Source organism: Pelobates fuscus, chromosome 1, assembly GCF_036172605.1.
Source record: "Pelobates fuscus isolate aPelFus1 chromosome 1, aPelFus1.pri, whole genome shotgun sequence".
NCBI classification, from domain to species: Eukaryota; Metazoa; Chordata; class Amphibia; order Anura; family Pelobatidae; genus Pelobates; species Pelobates fuscus.
The window spans coordinates 462,153,121-462,175,891 of NC_086317.1; the positions used below are offsets into that span (position 1 = coordinate 462,153,121).

Below are 22,771 nucleotides of genomic sequence, written 5' to 3' on the forward strand. Positions count from 1 at the left end.
CAGAGTGATACATTTGAGGTCATCTGCCACAGATCTGTAGTTATGTGTTCTTTACAGAGATCATTCTGTCTTCATATGCTCGGAAGGGATTTGAAGTTCAGAATGTAAGTGACCAGGTAACCATCATTATACATGTAGAGTTTCTGGTCATTGGGATTGTAGGACAGACTTTGAACGTTCTCCATCATCTTGTCAAAATGGATACTTAGCTTCCCTTCAGTACCTGTCTTGGTGTCATACATGTAGAAGATCTCTTCCCTCCTTGTGTTGAGAGTCTGTGTTGCATATAGAACACCACATAACATGAAGGTGTTGGTTACTCCAAGCTTGTATTGAGAGGTGGTCCAAGTCTTCTCTACTGTCAGGGAGGTTGAGTTAAGTTTACTGATAACAATATTTCCAGCATTCTGCTCTGTGGAATAAATCACTCACAGACCATCTTCATCAGCTGCCAAGTCAATATCCTGCCATTGAGTGGAGGCATAAGAAAACCGGTTGTTAAATGTGGCATCTGTGAGAGTTTTACGTACCACTGAATTGGTTTCTATATTAAACTTGCAGAGGTCCCTGGTATTGTAGCAGTTGTAGTACATGGAGTTGTTAAACATGATCACACCACCACCTTGTCCGTTAGTAGTGAGGGACTTGTCTGTAGGGCTTTTATAGAGCAAGAGATCATCGTATGAAGGGTAGAAGCGTATAGTAGTCATGCATCTCCCATCAGTAGTCAGTGGGGCAACCCAGTGAATATCCTGATTGGTCCCTGGCATGTAATCCTTGCCCCAACCTCCAAACTTATATGTAAATCCTAAATAGTTAAGCTGTACCACAAATGGTTTGCTGATGTTTTGAATTCCTCCATGTTGGCATGTTCCTTTAGATAAAAAAAATAAAATATTTAAAAATCAGATAAAAATCATAATAAGGACAAATTAACACAACTGTTCTGGGTGGCATTAACTATCTACAATTATTTTGAATCAGAACTGTTAACTTTTAGGCTATCCAGATTGCAAATCAATTTTAGACAGGTTTATATTTAATCACTGTCAGACCTAAAAACTCAAATATTGTTCATCTTTTTATGCAGAGGAGAGTCCTCTCTCAAATATTTTTTTCTTTGCCCCATAGAAAGTCGGTGATAGCAGTCTCCCCTTCCTGTCTATAGAAAATTGGCAAATGCGCAGTGATTGTCCAGAAAAATACTTCTGCCACGGAAGCATTAAGTAATGCTTCCTTATAAAAGCTCTTTACTCCTGCTCGAACGATCATTTAAGCACTTCATTTAAATATGCTTAATTTATAAATGTTTTTAATGTCTTGTATTTTGCAGAATGAAAATAGTTCTTATTCACCCTCATTAATACTTGAGTAATAATAAGCAGACGAAGTACAGAAATTAATTTCACTGCACAGACTTAATGCCTGAAAATTAGGCTAAAAATGTCATGTCACTTTCAAAGAGTACAGGAGGTTTCAATTGGTCATATTACTGCTGCGGTCTGGGAAAGGGGGAGGGGTGAACAGCTGCTAGCATTTCACTTACCATTACATTAGCAGCCCAGAGATGAATTAAAGATTGCAATTGCAATTTTAAATACCTTTAACTAAGCTGTACTGCTACTGTACTCAATTACGTTGTGCACAAGACTGCTGTAAACGGTATGAAGCTTATTTCCACAAATATTTTTAGAAAGCCTGAATAAAAAGTGAAAAATGAAAATTGCATAAATTTACATTTTAATGTTTGCTCCCGTACCTTTATGAACATCATCTGTAAATTTGAGAGTCAAAGATTAGAACAGATTAACACCAATGTTAAAGAAGCAGTTGAGGCTGTACAAAATCATAAGGATGATCCATCCTTTGACTCACAAGAACTGAAACTCCAGCATAACCTAAACAAATATAAGGATACCATTAAAAATCGTAAACACAAAAAATTCATCAGGGACAACTTGGACTATAAAAACGGGAGGGTGTACAGGAAGTTCAATAGAAAAGCTGTACGCACAGACTCTGACCAATACTCGACTTCGGAGTACGAAACCTCCGACACGGACACTGATAGTTCAAATACAAGTTCAGTACCCCCCAATACCACCCAAACGAGAGGCATTTTGAAAAAAAGGGGTGGCTTTTTTAGGCCAAAACCCCCGAGAGGGGGAACCCCAATCACAATACAGGCAAACACGTTACAGGGGGAGGGCACGCAAACGGTATTAAAGTCTAATAACAAAGTCATCAATCTCTCTGATAAGACACTCACTGAATCCCAGATCCAGGTTCTTGCAAGAGGTTTATCCTTCGTCCCTGTCCCCGCATTCAATAAATTTGAATGGATAAAGGACATTCACCTCTTTGGGCGACGTTTGGCCCTTCACAAATTCTTTCTTATAGAGAAAGAGAAACGAGCTAAGGATCTTGGTTTTAGTATGAGAGAATACCAGTGCCTGAATGACCTAGTGTCCCTACTTGATGAGAATGATGGCCCCGAGATGCTTCCCTACACCGATTTACGAACCAAAAGTAGGTTTACCCCTAATATCAAAGAGTACAGGAACATTGACATGTTCGTAGACTCCACCTGTAAGATGATACAAGATCTCAGGATGGACTCCCTTGAACCTCGACCACACAGTAACCTTTCAAGGCATGAGTGGCAGGCCCTCAGTGAGCTACAGGGTGATGAAGATATTATCATTAAGCCAGCAGACAAGGGGGGGAACATTGTGGTACAAAATAAAATACAGTATATACAAATGACTCAAAACATACTGAAAGACACTACCACTTATAAAAAACTATCAACAGACCCCTCAGTTAAATTCCAATCACTTCTGAAAAGTCTGTTGGATAAGGCCTTTGATGAGGGGGTTTTGGGGAAGGATGAATACTCATTTATCTATGTAAAATGCCCTACTGTGTCAACTTTCTACTGTTTACCGAAGGTTCACAAACAGTATGAGAACCTGACAGGTAGACCCATTGTGTCCGGCTCCAACAACCTAACATGTAAAGCAAGCATCTATATTGATAAGATCCTTCGTCCCTACGTAGAGAAACTACCATCGTATCTTAAGGATACCAAAGATACCCTCAAATACCTAGCATCCATTACCCTTCCCAAAGATGCCATCCTGTGCAGCTTGGACGTAGAGGCGCTGTACTCTTCGATTCCACACTCTCTTGGAATAAGACACACTAAGCATTATTTGGAGACTCGTGGCTCCAGACATCAACGTCACACATCCTTCGTACTGGACTTGCTACAATTTGTCCTGACCCATAACTTCTTCCTGTTTGATGGCCAGTACTACCACCAGGTGCAGGGAACAGCTATGGGCACGTCTTGTGCTCCATCATATGCCAACCTGCACCTGGGGTGGTGGGAGGAGAATGTGGTCTTTAGGGACTCCAACAGCTGTTACACTCAATTCATCGGTATGTGGAAGAGATACATAGATGACGTCCTAGTGGTCTGGACGGGCACAAGGGATCTCTTCACACTGTTTGTGGAGAGCCTAAACTCCAATGACCTCAATCTGAGGTTCACAATGGAGATAGGGGGCTCTTCCCTGAACTTCCTTGACTGCACATTCAGTACTACCCCTGAGCACATAATTGAAACAACCCTATACAGGAAACCTACATCCACCAACACTATGCTGAGATGGGAAAGTCATCACCCGACTACATTAAAGAGAGGTATTCCTGTAGGGCAATATCTCCGGCTCAGGAGGAATTGTTCAAACCTGGAGGAGTTCATTACTCAGGCCAAAGTCCTTAGACTTAGGTTTAAGGAAAGGGGTTATCCTAATCGCTGTCTGAAGCAGGCATACCAGAGGGCCCTACACAGCGATAGATTGGACCTTCTCCAAGACAAAGTGACTCTCAATGAGCAAGCGACGGTTCCGCTGTATTGCGAATTTCGACTCAGGCTGGGATCAGGCAAAAAAGATTCTAGGGAGGTTTTGGCCACTCATATCACAAGATCCCCACTTCAAAGGAGCAGTCACCCCCTATGTATCCCTTACAGCAAGGCGAAGGAAAAACCTTAAGGAGACACTGGTACCAAGCCATTTATCCTCTGGAAAAGCCGGGGGCAACTGGCTATCTTTACAGGGCACGTACAAATGTGGCAAATGCGTGGCATGCAGCTACATTTGTAGAGACTCCAAACATCTCAAGGACTCGTGTGATCAAGTAGCCTGCAGTGTTAAGCAATTTTTTAATTGCTGCACCAAAGGTATAGTATATCTCCTGATATGCACGTGCGGTCTCAGATATGTGGGCAAAACAATCCGCCCCTTCAAGAGACGCATTATGGAGCATATACACTCCGTGAGAAGTCTGAGGGATACTCCCGTGGCAAGACACATAAGAAGCCAACACTCTGGTGATTCCAAGGGAGTGAGGTTCGCAGGTATTGAAAAGGTGACTGTAGGCCGTAGAGGAGGGGACTTGGATCAGATGTTGCTCAAAAGAGAGTGCTTCTGGATCTACAGATTCAAAACCTTGGCCCCCAATGGATTAAATGAGGGATTCACATTTACTCCCTTTATTGAAAAATAAACCACACCAAGATCATCATTTCATGATTAAACCATATATGTACATACATTTTTTCTTTATTATGACTGTATATACTTTAGTTATCGTTATTATTATTTCCATTTGGTATGCTCATCCTTTTCTGTAGCATCAGGGGTCCAGCTTAATCCTTTGCGCATACACTTATACATGGCAAGCACCCCCCCCCCCCCCACATGCGTGAATTCACTCTATATTTGCAATTATAGAGAGAGGGACATCCACGAACACAGTAGACAGTCATTAGTAATTCCACCCGACTGTCTACCCTAGTGGATGCGCCGTGTGGTTACCACTGCCCTGGTCCCAACGTTAATATAATATTTATTTGGCTCGCGCTAGCCAGTAAGTGACTGGGCTAAACGGTTGTGTTATGTCCACCTTTCCCTCCCTTCACGCTGCAATACTGTTGTAACGGAGCTCCGTGTACTCCGACTGAGTACCCTCCGTTGATGGATGCTCCTAGCGCTCTCAGAGGACTCCAAGCACTGCAGACGACACCACAACCACCGCAGGCTCCACAACCGCCGTAGCTTAACTGGAGCCGCGCCGTCTTCCTTCCACCCTGGATCGGCTTCTGTCCTCCAGGACCGTGTGGGGAAGACCTCTCCTCCAGGAGAGCGTATCCGGAACAAGCTCTTACAAGAGCTAAGTGATTAAGAGCTCAGGGGAATATGCAGCGCATAGCAATCCCCAGTGTGATATAGCAGTTCCCTCCAATAACGAGACAAGGCTACGTATTGAGGGTCAGAAGAGGTCTCTGGACTGGAACACCCAGCCTGCTTTTTATTAGGATCAGGTACATACAGGACACTCCCAGGGGGAGGATGAAATTGACCAATCACATGCATGGTAACACCCCCACGTCTCCTCCCCTCAGATAAACACATAACCCAATTAAAACATACATTATTTTACCCAAGTTCTGGATGTACCCCAAAAACAGGGGGTACAGCTTTAAATCTGGTATCCCCAAATAGCCCTTGTTCAGGGGAACAGTCTGTCCAAAAATCAGCCCATTCGGATGGATGGTTCGGGAGATGCAGGGCTCCAAAGTTTTGACCGACCGCACAGACCAACTAGCCGAAAATAGTTCCATGAGTTTTGGCCTTGCGGTCGGTCTCCGTTCGCACGGTAAAATAGACGAAATTCTTGCCATCCATTCGCATCTTTGTGGTCGCTAGAATCCCCATACTAAGTTAAGTATAACTACCGAACGGCCGGTCGTTCGGTAGTTTCCGTGCGTAGTTCTGGATGTCTGGAGGTCTTAGCGGTATTCGCCTGTTTGTGCTTCCGATTTCAGTTCCATGCGTTCACAGGCAAACACCGCTGTTCGCACGCAAGATGGCCGCGAACACGTGGAAAAGTCCCGAAATGGCGGCCACCTATTCAGAGCACAAAGAATTCGCATGAAATCATACGAACGGCTGTATTCTCCAGTAATGGTATTCTCATGTAATATATTCGCCTAAATCCCCTGGCTGTTAGTTATATTAGCAGTCCAAACCTACAGCATAGATAAAGGGAAAAAAGACAGTCTAATACAAGTCCATATGCCTGAATACAGGGTTTACAGTGTAATATAGTCCAGGACCATAGTCGCAGGGGAGGAGGCGGGCAAGCAGGCCTCTCCAGGACAAAGTGGCGAAGGGCACTTCGTCACACATCTCCCCTTTGGGGGGAAGACTAACCAGGCACCTGACCTTCTGTCGGTCAGTGCCTCCGTTAGTCGATCCACCAACCCACAATAAACAGATGTCCGAGTGGCCCCCCCACAACATCAAAGTACAGGAACAGCCTACCCACAACACACAGTTACTGCACCTGGGTATTTGGCTGTGGTAATGAGGCCACATGCCGAGGGTACTTGAAGGGCAGAGGCCAACTGCACTCTGCCCAGATGCCAGCTCTTCTGCTGGGGTAGCCTGCAGGACATCAGGCTCTGGACCAGGGACAAAGGTAGGGCAGAGGCCGACTGCACTCTGCCCAGCTGCCAGCTCTTCTGCTGGGGTAGCCTGCAAGACATCAGGCTCTGGACCAGGGAAAAAGGTAGGGCAGAGGCCGACTGTACTCTGCCCAGATGCCAGCTCTTCCACTGGGGTAGCATGCAGGACATCAGGCTCTGGATCAGGGACAAAGGTAGGGCAGAGGCCGACTGCGCTCTGTCCAGCTGCCAGCTCTTCCGCTGGGGTAGCCTGCAGGACATCAGGCTCTGGACCAGGGACAAGGGTAGGGCAGAGGCCGACTGCGCTCTGTCCAGCTGCCAGCTCTTCCGCTGGGGTACTGAGACCATAGTCCGGCTCAGTAGTCAAGGGAACATGGACGTCAGGAGGGGTTAGCATCGCCTCCGTTAACCCTGGTGCCACGCTAGGGGTTAGCTGGGGAGGGGAATTTGTACTTACCCCCTCCTCTGGGTGTCCCGGTGAGGGTAGTTGGGGATCTGGAAGGGCTGTCCAGCATCCCTGTAGGTCAGGCACAGAGACCACGGTCCCATCTGCGCCGTCTGGAGGATTGGTGTCTCCCCTTGTTGGGGGAAGCTGCCGCTGGGGAGAGGGGGTGCTGTGCTCTTCTCCTGGAAACACAGGCTGCCGCTGGAGAGGGAGACCGCCTGTCTCCACTCCCTTACCATGGTCCTGTTGCTGTAGAGAGGGACCAACTGTCTCTGCTCTCTGTAGGACACACTGCTGCTGGGGGGGAAGAACGGCACCTTCGGCCCCCTGGGGTACACACTGCCGCTGGAGAGGGAGACCGCCTGTCTCCGCTCCCTTACCATGGTCCTGTTGCTGTAGAGAGGGACCAACTGTCTCTGCTCTCTGTAGGACATACTGCTGCTGGGGGGGAAGGACGGCACCTTCGGCCCCCTGGGGTACACACTGCCGCTGGAGAGGGAGACCGCCTGTCTCCACTCCCTTACCATTGTCCTGTTGCTGTAGAGAGGGACCAACTGTCTCTGCTCTCTGTAGGACACACTGCTGCTGGGGGGGAAGGACGGCACCTTCGGCCCCCTGGGGTACACACTGCCGCTGGAGAGGGAGACTGTCTGTCTCCACTCCCTTACCATGGTCCTGTTGCTGTAGAGAGGGACCAACTGTCTCTGCTCTCTGTAGGACACACGGCTGCTGGGGGGAAAGGACGGCCCCTTCGGCCCCCTGTAACTCACGCTGTTGTTGGGGCGCAGGGACGGAATACTTTGCCCTCACTGCCCGATATTCGGCTTCCATCTGCAGATACTCCGCCAGTTCTCTCCTTATTCTTGGTACCATTTCCTCGGTTAGAAGGGACCCGTAGATATCCAACCGCCGCTTCAGCATAGCGTCAAACTGTACGTGACTATACCAATAGTCCAGTTTGGCTGGGTGTTCCCAGGATGCTGTTCCTCGCCCTAGGGAAGCCATCCTGTTGTAGCCAGGGGCGCTGCCCAATGGCTAGCGTTGCCCTCAATTGTAACTCCAAACGTTACCCGTGTCTCTGAGCTGCTTCTCCTCGCACTAGGATGCCATCCCACCGCTGCCACCAATGTAACGGAGCTCCGTGTACCCCGACCGAGTACCCTCCGTTGATGGATGCTCCTAGCGCTCTCAGAGGACTCCAAGCACTGCAGACGACACCACAACCACCGCAGGCTCCACAACCGCCGTAGCTTAACTGGAGCCGCGCCGTCTTCCTTCCACCCTGGATCGGCTTCTGTCCTCCAGGACCGTGTGGGGAAGACCTCTCCTCCAGGAGAGCGTATCCGGAACAAGCTCTTACAAGAGCTAAGTGATTAAGAGCTCAGGGGAATATGCAGCGCATAGCAATCCCCAGTGTGATATAGCAGTTCCCTCCAATAACGAGACAAGGCTACGTATTGAGGGTCAGAAGAGGTCTCTGGACTGGAACACCCAGCCTGCTTTTTATTAGGATCAGGTACATACAGGACACTCCCAGGGGGAGGATGAAATTGACCAATCACATGCATGGTAACACCCCCACGTCTCCTCCCCTCAGATAAACACATAACCCAATTAAAACATACATTATTTTACCCAAGTTCTGGATGTACCCCAAAAACAGGGGGTACAGCTTTAAATCTGGTATCCCCAAATAGCCCTTGTTCAGGGGAACAGTCTGTCCAAAAATCAGCCCATTCGGATGGATGGTTCGGGAGATGCAGGGCTCCAAAGTTTTGACCGACCGCACAGACCAACTAGCCGAAAATAGTTCCATGAGTTTTGGCCTTGCGGTCGGTCTCCGTTCGCACGGTAAAATAGACGAAATTCTTGCCATCCATTCGCATCTTTGTGGTCGCTAGAATCCCCATACTAAGTTAAGTATAACTACCGAACGGCCGGTCGTTCGGTAGTTTCCGTGCGTAGTTCTGGATGTCTGGAGGTCTTAGCGGTATTCGCCTGTTTGTGCTTCCGATTTCAGTTCCATGCGTTCACAGGCAAACACCGCTGTTCGCACGCAAGATGGCCGCGAACACGTGGAAAAGTCCCGAAATGGCGGCCACCTATTCAGAGCACAAAGAATTCGCATGAAATCATACGAACGGCTGTATTCTCCAGTAATGGTATTCTCATGTAATATATTCGCCTAAATCCCCTGGCTGTTAGTTATATTAGCAGTCCAAACCTACAGCATAGATAAAGGGAAAAAAGACAGTCTAATACAAGTCCATATGCCTGAATACAGGGTTTACAGTGTAATATAGTCCAGGACCATAGTCGCAGGGGAGGAGGCGGGCAAGCAGGCCTCTCCAGGACAAAGTGGCGAAGGGCACTTCGTCACAACTGTGACTTATGGCAGTCACAGCAGCTACTTTACCTATTGCCGTGCTGAACCTTGGGTTTACCCTAACATAGGAGTTACCACTATTGGTCCTATGATTTCCCCCATCACGATCCCATTTTCTCCACGATATGGGGTTGGCACTCGAGGGGTTAATCAGGCCTCATTAGCATAACCCAATTACATCACAGCACGTCATGAGGGGGAGAGGCTTGTCTGAATCCGGCCATTTTGGCGCGGACACTATAGTACACGCCCACAGGTTATGGGCTATTTAAGGAGCCCCCTGAGCTCGCATACCTTTTTGGTTAAGCCTCCGAAGAAGGCGCAGATAGCGGCGCCGAAACACGTGTCAGGCAGGCAGGGAGGTTATCCGGTGCCATTGCTCTCGGCAAAGATTCAGTTAGCAATCAAGGGTGTTTACCACGAGTGATACTAGAAAGCTGGATTATGAGATAGTCACCTCAGAGGCAGCAAGAGGGAAAGGACGTATGGGGTTGGGGTGGGGAACTCTGCTCAGCACAGTTGATTCTCTCTCTCCCACAGTTCTGTTCCCTAGGCCACTGGAGGCTTGGCTCTGAGTAACAGATCACTGTCACAGCAACATTGTATATATCCTGGACAGTGAGTTATCACATTAGTAAACACCTTATTCTGTTATTCCCTATTGCTTTGTTTGAGGCAAAGTTTTAGTTAGCAATTAAGGTTTGACTCTACGAGATATACTAGCAGTCTGGATTGTGAGACAGTCACCCCAGAGGCAGTAAGAGTGAAGGGACGCAGTGGGTTGGGGTGGGGAATTCTGTACAGCACAGTTTGATTCTCTCTCTCCCACAGTTCTGCTCCCCTGGCCACTGGAGGTTAGGCTCCAACAACCAGATCACTGTCTCAGCTACATTGTATTTATCCTGGACAGTGTGCTATTACTTAGTATACATACCTCGTTTTTTTATTCCCATTGCTACAGCCCTCTCCTGAGTACGCAGGTTTTTGCTACTCCATCTACCCTCATTGACCCCGGTTTGGTGGGTTCGATTTTTGGGTACTGACTGGAGAGTGCTACACAATATTACTGAATCTGAGTTACTAGTGCACTTGAGAATTATTTTTTCACGTTGGGGGGATCATTGAAGTGTCCTCCAGGGAACTCATTTTGGGTACACTTCACCCCATCTAACGCGTGTGTGTTTTTTCTCTAGTATAACCTCCCACATTTGTTGTATTTTTTCCTTTTTGTTTATCGCTTATTTGCGATCTTATCATAGGTTACTATACCTTTTTATACAGCATTCATTAAAGGTTACGCTTTACCCTCTGTACATATGCATAGATCCCCACAAGGGGGCGCCCAATTTTTTCTGACCCACCTGGTCTGCTTCTCTGAAAATAAATCTATACACAAATTTGTTTATGTGTATATACTAGCTATGCATCCCTTGCTTCAAATACATTTTTTGTATGCTAATATTGTTTTCAACAAAAAGTTCTATTTTCAGCAAAATCAGCAGGCATTAAATAAGATACCAGTGGCTTCTAACAGAGAAATGTGTTTCTCTGCAGGCTGGTAATCATCCCAGGAGCATAAATGAGGGTGAGTGAGCTTTATAGGTGAAATATTATTCTGCAAATTAGCCATTAACATAGTTACATAGCTTGACCCCAAAATAGCAGTCAGATGTCTCCTTGGATCAAGCAGCTATTACCCCACTAATTAGAAATGATATCCTTTTGCAAGTATTTATCCAATTGCAGTATAAACATCTGTATGGACTCTGATAAAACCACCTCTTCAGGCAGAGAATTCTATATCCCTATTGCTCTTACTGTAAAAAAAACTTTTCTTTGCCTTAGATGAAATCTCCTTTCTTCCAGCCTAAATGCGTGACCTCATGTCCTGTATATAGCCCTGTTTATGAATAGATTTCCAGATAATGGTTTGTACTAACGCAGAATATATTTGTATAATGTTATCATATCCCCTCTCAGGCGCTGATTTTCCAAACTAAAGAGATTTAAATTTTTTAACCTTTCTTCGTAACTAAAATGCTCCATTCCTTTTATCAATTTAGTAGCTCGTCTCTGCACTTTTTCTAGTGCCATGATATTCTTCTTTAGAACAGGTGCCCAAAATTGCACCATATTCAAGGTGTGGTCTTACCAGCGATTTATAAAGAGGCAAAATTATATTTTCATCCAGAGAAGAAAGTAAAATCGTTTATACTTGATTCTGGTAGTGAAGTGGTTAATTATATATATTACAAGTTCTAAGTTCTAAAATTTTTTTTAAAAAAAACTAATTTTGCATGAAAGAGCTCGTTTAGGGCTTGTTTACAACATTTTTGCAAATTTATTTCTATTTTTTGGGGGCCAGCTAAAGTGCCAGTTACTGAGTAAAGCTGTTTACTGACTGCAACGTTTCATCAGTGGCGACAAAAAATTATACCCAGTCACTAAGTAGCAGCAGTTAGCTCTCATTATAATCTATGGTATCCGCTATACGCTACTTAGTGACTGTTTTTTCCCCTAAGAAGTTTTTGTAGAGAGATAGGATTTTAAAAACTGGACCAATGCATGAAAGGCAATGAAATGTGCCTGCTAAATGTGTCTAGTCTAGAATATAAATGGCTATCAATAACATGTTTTATATTTATGTATACAGTTTATCACTACTATTTTAATAGAACACGTTTGTCAAATGTTACAATGCTATGTTGTGTTAAACCAAGTCAATGCTTACGCCTGTCAGAGAACATTGTGATGTGCAGACATGCATGGAAGGGACTAAACAGGCAGTTCCATGAATAAATTAACACAGTGTGGTTTGGAATCTTATATCATGAATTCTAATGATCCAAACTGAGAAATAATATGTACATTAAGAAACAACTAAAAGGAGTGATGGAGATGGATAAATGTTTCCAATTTGCCACATTTTCATTCCTTAAACACAAGAATCTACTCAGCTTAACAGTACTGATCGCTGCAACAGCTATCTGCAATTTACTGTATCTTGCAGATGTTTAAATATATTCCACATGCAGTGGTGTATTCTGGATTTATGCTGCCCTAGGCACGACTAAATTCGGGCAACCCTGCCCACCCCCCAATCTAAATTTGCCCCACAACTTTGTATCAAAGCCACTTTTTTGACTGACAGTCATTGGCACACGCATACAGTTATTGGCATACACAAACAACCTACATTTCTACTGACAGACACACTGACAGACACACTGACACATCCACTCACTGACAGACACACACTCTCAGATACACATACACTGACATACACCTACTGACACAAACATCCTCACTGATTTGACATACTCTGACAGACACACACACATTCACTCACTCATAGACGCACACTCGCTGACACACACACTGACAGCCACACACTCACTGACAGATACTCACAGACAGACACATACGCACTCTCTCACAACCACACACACTGACAGACAGACACACACACACATTGACTCAATGACAGCCATACGCACTTACTGGCTGACTCGTGACAGACACACAAACTATTTGACAGACAAACACACACACTGACAGACATACACACATACTCACTCAATGACAGACACACACTCACTGACAGACACATGCACACTCGCTCACAACCACACAGACAGACACACACACACACATTGACTCAATGACAGACACATACTCACTGACAGACACACACTAACAGACACACTGACAGCCACACACACACACTGACTGACTCACTGACAGACACACAAACTCTTTGACAGACAAACACACACACTGACAGACAGACACACAACTGCAAGAAGAATTGTTCGGGTTACAAAAACCCACAGGTAACCAAAGGAGAAATACAGGCTGTTCTGGAAAAAGATGGTGTGATTGTTTCAAGGAGCACAATATGACGATACCTGAACAAAAATTAGCTGCATGGTCAAGTTGCCAGAAAGAAGCCTTTACTGTGCCAATGCCACAAAAAAGCCCAGTTACAATATGCCCGACAACACCTTGACATGCCTCACAGCTTCTGGCACACTTTAATTTGGAGTGAGAACACCAAATTGGAGCTATACGGTCAAAACCTATGTTTGGAGAAGGGTCAACAAGGCCCATGGTGAAAAGAATATCATCCCCACTGTGAAGCATGGTGGTGGCTCACTGATGTTTATGGGGGTGTTAGCTCTAAAGGCAAGGGGAATCTTGTGAAAACTGATGGCAAGATGAATGCAGCATTTTATATTAGAAAATACTGGCAGACAATTTGCATTCTTCTGCACGAAGGCTGCGCATGGTACGCTCTTGGACTTTCCAGCATGACAATGACGTAAGCACAAGGGCAAGTTGAACCTCCAGTGGTTACAGCAGAAAAAGGTGAAGGTTCTGGAGTAGCCATCACAGTCTCCTGACCTTAATATCATCGAGCCACTCTGGGGAGATCTCAAATGTGCAGTTCATGTGTGACGACCAAAGACTTTTCATGATCTGGAGGCATTTTACCAAGACAAATGGGCAGCTATACCAACTGCAAGAATTAGGGGCCTCATAGACAACATTTACAAAAGACTGCACGCTGTCATTGATACTAAAAGGGGCAATACACAGTATTAAGAACTAAGGGAATGCAGACTTTTGAATAGGGATCATTTCATTTCATTTCTTTGTTGCCATGTTTTGTTTTATAATTGTGCCGTTATAACATACAGCTTATTATGAATCCCATAATAAATAAAAGAAATGTGTTTTGCCTGCTCACTCATGTTTTCTTTCAAAATGGTATATATTTTACCAATTCTCCAAAGATGTGCAAACATTTGAGCACAACTATATATATATATACATACTGGTTTAAATATAATTTCTTGGGCTGCTGTTTCATCTCAGTTCAGCCCTGATTGCATTTTTTTTTTTTAAATGTTTCATTCTTTTTTTTTTTTTTTTTTTTTTGTGCGAAGAATAAAGCATTAATATACAATGCCAGTTCGCCACTGACCATTTCAGAATGAACGTTCGGTATATGATACGGTATGACATGCAGCTTAACAGCCCATTTTATATTTTATAATGCAACAAAATGAACTTAAAGTAACATTTTTAATTAAGTGTGGGTGAGGACTGATGGTCTGGTTGTTTGTGATGGGGTGCCCCTCCATGAGGGAATGGGGGATCAATGCCATAGTATGTGTGTGGTTAGCGCTTGGGTTACATAAAGGGATTCAGTTGGTCAATGCATGTTTTTTTGTTTGTTTTTTTAGTCCATGTGGTCACCGCAATTGTCTAGGTAATGTCGATTCAGGGAGTAGGTAAGGGTCCCCTCTAAGGCAGTAGGGGTTTGTGTGCATGTGGTGCCCTGTCGGAGTAGTGCCTCTCCCAGGCTATGTCCTGTGGGGCTATGTGAGGGTCCTGTCAGCTCTAGTTAGTACGGGTGGTGGAGCGGCAAGAGTATCCTTGTGCCCTGTGGGTTTAGGTATCCCTGGGGGTTTTACGTTGCAGTATAGTGCTCTGTATGCTTAGGGATGCAGTCGTTGCTTCCTGCCCTCTGTGCCCAAGTCCTTATGGATGTAACATATCAACAGCAGTCCCAGGTAAAAGTGACAGAAAAAAAACAAAAAAACACTGTAACATCAACAGAAAAGTATAGATAACATTTGTAAAGGGTGAGTACAAGCCAGTATCTGCAGGCATACAAGGGTCTTTCAAGTAGTGGCATCCATATAGGCGGCTGGTGTTGCCCCTTGGGGTACAAATGGAAGCACTGCTGCTGGATGCCATGTGTGGGGTGGGGAGGTAGTAGTCCGTGGTCGTGCTATGACCCAGGCGTCCATTGGTTGTCCCAATGTTGGGAGTAGGGTCTTCGCTTCCTGGAGATCCTGGACTGAATATGTTGCGGCGCCATGTTAAATGTCTGCATTTTCCATCTGTACATGATGCCTTCAGACCGGAGAAGGGATTTTGAAGGTCTAGAGTGATCTTCTCCATGCCATTGTGCTACTGGACAAGTCCGTATAGAACATGAGCGGAATACCTTCAAAGGTGTACGGTGAATGGTTCCAGACTGCATTCATGACAGCTGCTTTATCTTTGCCGCTTTGGAATCGAACCAGGAGGTCTCTCGGTGGTGAGGCCGGTGCTTTCGCAGATTTTTGCAGGTGGAATATCCCCTCCAGTCCACCAGTTTAGCTTGCTTAGGGGGTAGTAATGCTGTGAGGAGTCGCCGTATAAGATATGGCAGCTGTAACTCCGGAGTCTCCTCCGATATACCTCTAATCTTGAGGTTTAGTCTGCGCCTCTGGTCCTCTGGCACCGTAGGTCTGTTTGTGCTTGTTGGATTTGCAAGTCTTGCACTGCCCATTAGAGTTGGGCTGTTTGCTGAGTGTTTTGGCGTGTGTCGCTTTCCAATGCTCCCATGCGGCTCCTTAGGCCTTGAAGGTCTTTCCGAAGCTTGGCCATGTCGGCCTGGATGGTGCGCTGGAGATCTGCAAACAGATCTTTCATGATCGCTGTCATTACCAGGGCCGAGACTGAGTGAGGGGTGAGGGCCCTCTTCTCTAGCATTTATCCCACTGCCATTCCCAGAGAGATGTCGTCTGAGATCTCAGTGTTGTCATCTGAGAAGTCGGACATTTTAGGGTCCATGCCGCTCTGGGCCTGGTGCCACATGTCCCCGATATCCATGCCCATTCTCAGTTTATCGGGCCTTCTTATTTTTCCACCCCATGTCGTGGGGGTCAGCTGCAGGTATGAAATGCAGGCTTTGGGAGTGTGAACAAAAACCTTTAATCTCAGATTAATTTGATTGTCAGCACGGAGCTCAGGCAACGTGTGGCCATCCAGGTCTGTAGCTTGGCTCTGTGTCGTCCACCCCCCCCCCCACTGCATATTTTAAGAGGAGAGGGAAGGGACTGATTTGGGGTTCAACTAAAGATTACAAAAATAATGAATAAAATACACTCTGACAATATGATACAAATATTTTCCATCAGTCCTGATCATGAGCTTACCATAGGGTACAGGTGGACTAAGTTTGTTCTTCTCATAGTCCTCTAACCTCTTCCGTAAGGAGGAAAGTTCTCGTTTTACTGCTAGGACGTTGTTTTTATTGTACGATTATAGTTGGTTCACCATGATGGATATGTTTTTGATCTGCAAGATATGCTATGGACAGAATTTACGCATTGTGTAACTAGTCGGCAATTCTAGGTAGCTCTATGTTTTATCATTTTCTTTTACATTTAATTTTTTTTGTTTTGAGTTGGTTCATGCACCTCGACAAAGAGAATCTCCACCAGAGCACTAGATCCATTGAAGGAAGCTCGGAGTTGGATGACTAATGATTCCATCTCTTTTTATTTCCATCTTCAGCAACTGGAAGTCAAGCTCAGTATAAGAGATTCCTCCAAACTCCATCACTTCCACCCTATAGGTAAGGTTCTTCAGCTTCTGCAGGTATTCATTGAATGTCACCTGGTAATTTTGTATCTAGAAAGATTATTAAGAAGAGTGTGAGGTTCCGAGGCATAGCTGGGAAGTTCAAACCCCTATGCCTTCACTGACTAGCATTCCAGTTAACTTAGTTATCCTATGTATTATCTCGTTAATTTAATGAATTTCATTACCTTGGAGACCTCCTTCTGGACATTGAGACTCAAGTTATAATTCGCCATCTCAAGGAACTCCATGCGTTCAACAGGGAAGGTTATATTGGGCAGGATAACAGCGCATTTACAGACTCCATTTACATCCAGTGACCCTACGGAATTAACTTCCTGTGTGCAAGATGGATCGATTAATTTAATTGATATGCATCTTAAAAAAACAAAGCTACCTCTTAATATTATTTACAAACATGCAATATACAACATATTATACAGCATCTAATTCAGTCATAGAAGTTATAGTATAATCATAAAGTTAGTCATTAAACTTGTAAGAGGGATTGGCTATGGTTTATTGTGAGTGATGGTTTATCACAACAGAAAATTATCAAGAGCATATGATGTAATCTTCTTGGCTGAGAAGGATGAACGTTGATTGGCATTATGACTGAGGAGCAGAGTAAACATATTTGTAGCCATTTTTCATTATTGAGTCATTATAGTCTATCGCTTGTTTAATATGAGGTTTGTTAAGTCCCCCTATATTGTTTGGCGATATTACCTGTTAAAGGGACACTGTAGGCACCCAGACCACTTCAGCGTATTGAAGTGGTCTGGGTGCAATGTCCCATGTCTCTTAACCCTACAGTGTTAATTATTGCAGTTTCTGAGAAACTGCAATAATTACCTTGCAGGCTTAACTCCTCCTCTAGTGGCTGTCTACCATTCAGTCACTAGAAGGACTTCCAGGTGCTTAGACAACTTTTGCATGAGGACTTCCAGCATCACTGGAATCCCCATAGGAAAGTATTGATTAATGCTATGCTATGGGGAAATCCTAATGCGAGCACAGCCTTTGCCGCACATGTGCATTAGGTGTCCCTCGCCGGCTGACGTCGGCAAGAGAGGAGCGTAAGCGTAGCCTGACCCAGCACTGAGGAACATCATTAATGAATTAAGGGTAAGTGACTGAAGCAGTTTTAACCCCTTCAGCACTGTGGGAGAGCTGGCGCGAGGGAGGGGGGCACTGTAGGAACCGATAGTGCCAGGAAAACGGCTTTGTGTTCAAGTGAGTGCTCCTATCATTAGTTGTTATGTTTGTAAATCCCCATACTATGAAACCTAGTGGAAAAAAATCCCACAATTCAAATGAAAAACAGTGAACTGAGAATATCATATTGATGTAAATTGAATGACCTATTCACTAATACGAACATTGCTTTAACAATGAAGATTATTTTAAATTAAAGACAAAAAGACAAAAAAGTACTCGGGAGAAAAATGCTCAGTTTCAGCATAATTAACAAAAAAAACTGACACAGACAAATTCTCCACTTTAGCTTTTTTTGCAGCTTTTTTGTTTGTTTGTTTTTGTATCCTGGTAAAATTATGTTTTTTTAATTTACCACAATTCATTATGTAGTGGAAAATAGACCTTAAGTTATATGTTAGTTTTTCATGTTTTATATCACAAGTTCAATTAATTCCCAAATTAAAGGGAGGGCTGCAATCAGACAAAATTATTCACTGTAAAAAGCTAATTTTAGCTACTTGTACCCTAAATCTGAAATTCACCTTGAATTCTTCCTTTATTGAATAAGCCTCTAAAGTGAGAATTGTTGGGAATTCAATGTGAATTTCAAATTTGAGGTCAACGTAGCTCATCTGTAAAAAGTTTTCAAGTGAGCTGTGTTTCCAGGTCACCTAGTTGGATGTAAAATTTGAAATTCACTTTAAATTAACATTGGGTTATTCACTACGGAGAGGATTGTTGGGAATTCATTCTCCTTTTAGTGAATAACCCTAAATTTTAGGCAAACATTTTTGTAACGGCACCCGCAGGCATAAAAGGGGTTAACAGCCGTTTAGGAGATATTCCCTTCCAGATATACAGGCAGCTAGTGTAGACACCAATCCACCGAACCAGAGAAGCATATGAATGCCGTAAACAGCTGAACCGGAACCATACGAATGCTGTAAACAGCCGAATAGGAAAAACCATATGAATAGGTTTACACTCCTAGCAGTCAAACTGGAACAGCATACAGTAAATCCCCCCAAGAACGAGACAAAGCTCCGTGTTGAGGGTCAAGCAGTGAACAGACAGAGCTGTGGGTTTATTGTTCTTATATACACATTAGTACCACCCACAGGGTTTTGGAAAACAACCAATAAACACGTACAATACACTTAGACACTCCCACACAAAAATCCTCCCCTCTGCCTGTGATACAATTACCTTACACAATGGGTAATGTAATTATCACAGACTGAGAAATACAGTTTTTCCACATTATTCATAACTTTAAAAGTATGCATCACATTTACATTTTCAGAATCAGCATACTCCAAATACAAACATACGTCAAAATCATACAAATTGGTCCAGTGGTTCAAAAGATAGATCGTAGTCTTTTGTGACCAAATGAAGCATGGTTTTCTGCCCAAAACCAGTTCCACAGAGTCTTCTATCCTGGAGATAATTGGGAAGTAATCCAATTATCTCCAAGGACAGAGGCAAAACTCCATTAAGCACATGACAGTAAAAAGACAGTAAAATACAATAAAATACACAAGGTTACATTTATTACATAAAATACAGACATGCAACATATCCCCAGATAGCTTAGGTCTAAGCGCACATTATTACTGAATGGCTCTCAGACCACACACATACAGTTCAATTGCCATGGAGCCAAAGTCTTTCCCATAGTCTTTCATTATACGAATGGGCTCCATGGCATAGCTATCTGGGTTATCACCACTCAAACAGGGCAAGCACCGAATGACCCGGCTTTCATGTCTTTGCAGGGGAAAATCAAGCGTTTCAACATGGGGCCATAGTCTAAAGGCAGCAGGCGGGCACCAGGCTCCTCCAATGCACAGTGGCGAGATTGGTCTTGTCACAATTTTTCACTCCAACTGTTTGTGAACCACACTTTGAATTCCCAGCAATTTTCGCATTACAGGGCTATACACTAAAGTGAAAATTCAAAGAGAATTTCGAATATAAGATCAAAATAGCTGAACTGTAAAATGTATCGAGCTTTGCATTCAGTCCAGCTATTTTGACTTGAAATTTGAAACTCACTTTGAATTCAGTTTTCAGGTTATTATAGTTATTTGCGAACATGAGGATTCAGAGCGAATTTTCTAGTTTGGCAGTTTTATCCTTAAATTTGAAATTCACTTTGAATTCTCACTAGTAAATAACCTGTTAGTGAATAACCTTTGTGGGTCTTTCTCTGGCCATCTTTGAAGAAATATCACACAGTCCGTACTCCTGACAAGCAGTAAACCCCAAAGGGACTATGCTGTACATCACCAGGACACAATTGTCCTTAATTCACCACTGATTCCACATTTTATGTCATAATAGCTGAATTTCAGTTGCTTTACATTTTTCCTGAAATTTAATTTCCTTGCTCTCTTCCCAGTAATCTACGGTTTAGTGAAAGCCACTGGAGCATTTATTTGCTTAAGTTATTCACTAGATTAAAAAGGGAATTGCAGAATGGTAACTGAATTAAAGAAATTTGGTTATTTTGACTTGGATGTTACAATTTGGTTTTCGAAACCAAACCCTCATATGGATTATTTGTGTGGCATTGGAAAGGTCCTTCTACAACATGATATACCAAGATGTAGCAGAACCTAAATCTTCACTAATTAAATGTTTAAAAAAAAGAGCATTTCACAAAACATTTACATGTAAAAAAAATATATATCACAACACGTTTAAAGGTTTAAAAAAATCACAACTTTAAATGTTAAAAAAATCACAAAATGTCTAACGTCATAAAACGTGTATATGTTAAAAAAAAAGCATCACAAAACGTTGAAATGTTTAAAAAACATCATAAAATGTTTAAATGTTAAAAACATAAAAAAATATTACAAAACGTGTAAACATTAATGAAAGAATTTTTTTTTTTTTAAAAAGTATATCAGTCACAATATGCAAATAATAACATGCGTAAATAAGAATTTTCCAAAACATATTAAAAAATACACAATATATATCAATAATAATCTCAAAAAATCTTTGTTTTTTTGAGAAAGTATAAAGAATAATGTATTGTATTCATTTGTGGATACATTTGCCCCTGCAGGTAGGTAGAGTACAGAGCAGTGGTTCAGGGTAAGTACTTACCAACGAGGCAGAGTTAGCATAGCAGACAGTCAGAACAAGCAATAACAGATTCATCTTGCCTCAGCTCCTTTTCTTTGCTCTGTACTGCAAAGATACATCTATTATAAGGCCAGGTTTGGGAGGAGCAGATTTTGGGGAATTTCCCACTTCCTCCTACCTTTGTAATGTGCTAATGATACCCTCTGATCTGTCATTATCCCACCAACCTCCCCTCCACCCCCACCAAGATATAGATTGATTGTTATTATAGACAGGAGGCATATATTATCCAGTAAATATTTATTTACTTTTCGTTAGAAGTGAAATATAAATGAATAACACAGGAGCCATCTAAAAGAATATAAAAAACATAGCTAAGTATAAGATATAGGAATGAACAGCCAATCAAATCAAGCAGGATCTATATAAGGTATAACGTTCCCCTACATGTGCTTTTAAGCTGCAATGAAAACCATTATACAAAATAATAACTCAAAGAAACTGGAAACTGGTGAGGAAACTGTGTCAACCAACCGCGAACAAAGAAAAAAAAATTGAAACGTGTCCAAGAGGAAAATGGAACCTTTAAGTATTCCCACTGAAAGAAGAAAAATATATAATTGAGGGTGGTAGTGGGTAATATAATATTCACCTCCTGTCTTTCATAAAATCTACAGTTTCTATTATATAAAGCCAAGGAAATCTAGAATTTCATGTCAGATAAGAGGCTCGTATTATGCAAATTCAAAGTTAAGGAGCTGCAAATACAAAATGAGAATACCGATATAGAGACGTGTGATAAAGGCATAACATAAAAAGTGGACTCTGAGGACCAGTCCGCAGCTTTCGCAAATATCAGGAGGGAACCCGCTGCTTGAAAACCTTTAGTGGACATAGTTCAACAACTGGAATGGGCCCATTAGATAGAAATATAAATGGTAGATACATAAGACATAATCTTTCTGACCCATCTTGCTAAAGGAGAGAGGGAACTGGGAGAAATAGTTTTCAATAAACTTGCGTATTCAGTTTTAAACAAATCCTGATTCATCCACATTTTGGGCGATCAGAGACTTTTCTCACTTCTTTTTTTTTTTTTTTTTGGTTTTAATATATTTTTATTTCTTTATAAGTTATACACAAATATATTTTACAGACATATAGTTCATCTTAATAGACCTCCATCAAAATTTGCATCAAAATTCATCATTTAGCATAAAAAGGTCTAATATCTCAAGAGAATATAACTACCTATATCACAAACATAATACATAATAATACAAACACAACACTGACGTTAACGACAAAACATTACACCAGTCATCTTAGAATTTGTCCTTAGACTAAAAAGAAGAAACAAAAACATAAAGAGAAAGAGGGAAACCATAGCTTTCACGATTGGAGGAAGCTCATTCAATACCATCATGGGATGATCCCCACTGTCAGTATCCAGTTACTCAAGGTCAATCAAATTGTCTATCCATTCGGCAATCCAACTACTATTTTGCTTAGCCTTTTTATTAATCCACTTAAGGCCCTGTTCCATTTGCACTGGAATACAATTTATTTTTTTAACATCGGCCAATTAACCGAAACCGCCGATTTCCAATTAGGATGTAAAACCGGCCAATCCAAATGTAATATTGCTATTTCAATTCTTTTGTCTATTCTAAATTTTCCT

General features: G+C 42.9%; 1 pseudogene; it reads right to left on the reverse strand.

Annotated features, from left to right (window-relative positions):
• Nucleotides 1-71: 71 nt before the first annotated feature.
• Nucleotides 72-21,165, reverse strand: LOC134585387 (olfactomedin-4-like; annotated as a pseudogene).
• Between the last annotated feature and the right edge of the window lie 1,606 nt (nt 21,166-22,771).